The following is a 3,135-nucleotide window of genomic DNA, read 5'->3' on the forward strand; positions in this document are numbered from 1 at the left end:
CGCTGACACACCTCACGAAGGACGCCGTAAAGTTCGAGTGGACAGAAGAACACCAAAGGTCATTCGACGAGCTCAAACGAAGACTCCAGACGCCCCCGATTCTTTGCCATTTCGACCAGTTTGCTGAAACCGAGATCCACACCGACGCCAGTAACACCGGACTGGTTGCGGTACTAGTCCAAGTGCAGGACGGCGCAGAGCGAGTTATCGCATACGCAAGTCGGACGCTGTCTGACGCGGAGACGAACTATTCAACGACTGAAAAGGAGCGCCTTGGTGTCGTCTGGGCAATAACAAAGTTTCGCCCATATTTGTATGGAAGTCCTTTTCGCGTGGTCACAGACCACCACTCGCTTTGCTGGCTGGCGAATCTGAAAGACCCCTCCGGACGCCTCGCTCGGTGGAGCCTACGACTGCAGGAGTTCGACATGACCGTGGTGTACAAGTCCGGCCGGAAGCACAATGATGCCGACTGCCTGTCGAGGGCCCCAGTCGAGGCCGGTCCTTCCTGAACCAAAGAGGACGACGATGAGTGTTTCCTCGGCGCTCTGGATGTCAGCGACATGGCAGCACTACAGCGAGACGACCCTGAGCTGCGAGCACTCATCGAGCACCTAGAGGGACAAGGAAGCGCCGTTCCGCGCGGTTTTGTAAGAACACTGCCAACCTTCTCCATCCGACAAGGTGTGCTCTACAAGGAGAACTTCAGCGACAACAGCACGGCGAGGCTGTTGATGGTCCCTTCCAGTCTTCAAGAAGAAATTTTTCAACCCTGCCACGATGACCCGACGGCGGGACACCTTGGTTACAGCAGGACTCTTGCCAGGATACGTGAAAAGTACTACTGGCCCAAGCTTGCGAAGACTGTGCACAACTACACACGGTCTTGCCACGAGTGTCAACGACGGAAGAAGCCACCGACGAGACCGGCAGGACTTCTTCAGCCTATTGCGCCGCCATCTGCCCCATTCCAGCAAATCGGTATGGATTTACTCGGACCTTTCCCACCGTCGACGCAAGGAAACCGATGGATCATCGTCGCAACCGATTATCTCACGCGGTACGCCGAGACCAAAGCCCTTCCATCAGGAACGGCTGTTGAAGTCGCGAAGTTTTTCATCGAGTCCATCGTCCTCCGGCACGGCGCTCCCGAAGTACTGATCTCAGACCGTGGATCATCATTCATGGCCCAGCTGACGCAGGAAGTCCTTCGTCTCAGCCACACCAGCCATCGTCGCACCACAGCGTATTACCCGAGACCAACGGGCTAACGGAGAGACTCAACAAGACCATCGCCGACATGATCTCCATGTACGTCGACGTGGAGCACATGACATGGGACGAGGTGTTGCCGTACGTCACATTTGCCTATAACACGGCCGTACAAGAGACCACCGGAGTGACACCCTTTCAACTGGTGCATGGGCGCAAGGTAACGACAATGCTGGACGCTATGTTACCCCAAGAACCGGCAGTCGACGCAGGCGACGACGCCCAAACTGTTCTCGCTGAAATACATAGTTAAATCAAACTGAAGTGGACATAATAAAACTCACACAAGGTGATAATATAAAACAATGTGAATGATGTAAGGAATATTAAATTAACTGTAAAAACATTTGCAATGTAAGCCACGGGTGGTGCTGCGCTCACGCACACTTAATGTACTGATTAGAATTACGTGTTTTCGACTAGAAATCACAGCGAATAAAAAGTAACTTTGACTAGTTATTTCAGAAAGAAATTTACATGCTTTCTTGATCATTTCATTTATGCCAAGCGCCTCCATATTAAGATTCAGCCGCCTGCGTTCACGGCAAAGGATACCCGGATGTTCACCACTTGAACTTCAATGTCGTGGTGAACATTCAAAACCGCTAGGCCGAACAGTCGCTCATTCGAAGTGAACACTCGCAGGTATCCTTTCAACCGTCGTAGGGAAGAGAACGAGCGCTCAGCTTCTGCCGTTGTTACGCGCAGAGTCGCTAGGATCTTGAAGAGACGATAGGCGCTTGGGAATAGGGCCACCGGACAAAGGGCGACCTCCTGTAGCGCAGACGTGACGGACTTTTCACGTTTCTCTTTCTTTCATTGGACGCGTAACATTTTCCTGTTTTTGGTGATTTTTCTCTCACTTCGTGAAATTTCCCTCCGTCGAGACGCCCGTCTAGATGGTCGCTTGCGGATACGATGAAGTCCGTCTTGCTTTCTGCTTTGCATGTCGAGGTGGCATCTAATGCGATTCTCTATTAGATTAATCTTTTCGTTGCATGTTCCACCAGAAACTCTGAAGAGCCTTCATATTCTCACTACGCATAGGTGCAAGGGTATTCAAGTTTGTTCCCACGTTCGGTGTGCGGTGTGCGTGTTTGTGTGTGGTGTGTGATGTCATTTCTCCGAGTGACGGAACGACGTGTTCGGTCGCACGACTTCTTACCACCCCGAGGATATGCCTCTGCTTCCTTTGGACCATACTCCAAGATAAAGCAGCCTAGCAAAAATAAGACTCTTTCCTTCGACATCAAGCTCTGTAGCACGATTTGTTAAAACTTTAATAGATGATAGATTTTGGTTTTGTGATTGTGCGAAATTACCCTCGCCCTATATCTGGGCCCCTAGTGTTTGTGCGGGGAAGGTTGCTGTAATTTTTCAGCGTCGAGATTTTTTTTAGGCTTAATTTGTTGTGACAGTACTGCCTGCGGGTAACAGCCAGGTGGCGCCTGCAGAGTGAGAGCTCAAGGTTATATTCTGCCTCGGGGTAACTTGACAAAGGGTGAACGATAAGCCCCACATTGCGTACCGACGGCTTTGATATTCGCTACGTATAGGAGCGTACAGCACACATATTGGAGCATGACGCAGCGAAAAGCCAGATACTTCTTCGCAGTAAAAGTGAGAACGTAGTCACGATATGTAGTGACGTTCCGATTGGCCCGCCAGGCCGCAGCTTCCTGTGTACTTGCATGTTATTCGATCACGGCTTCGTGGCCTTCCCAGTATTTCCTGCTTCAGACACTAGGCTATTCGCGACTTCAGTGAACTATAGGGGGCGAGCTGAGCAGGCAAAATGGCGGACGAAATGGGGTCGTTTTTGTCGTTCAGCACGCGGACCACAATAAATTTCTTGGACTGCAC

Source organism: Ixodes scapularis, unplaced genomic scaffold, assembly GCF_016920785.2.
Source record: "Ixodes scapularis isolate PalLabHiFi unplaced genomic scaffold, ASM1692078v2 PGA_scaffold1__304_contigs__length_218370807, whole genome shotgun sequence".
NCBI classification, from domain to species: domain Eukaryota; kingdom Metazoa; phylum Arthropoda; class Arachnida; order Ixodida; family Ixodidae; genus Ixodes; species Ixodes scapularis.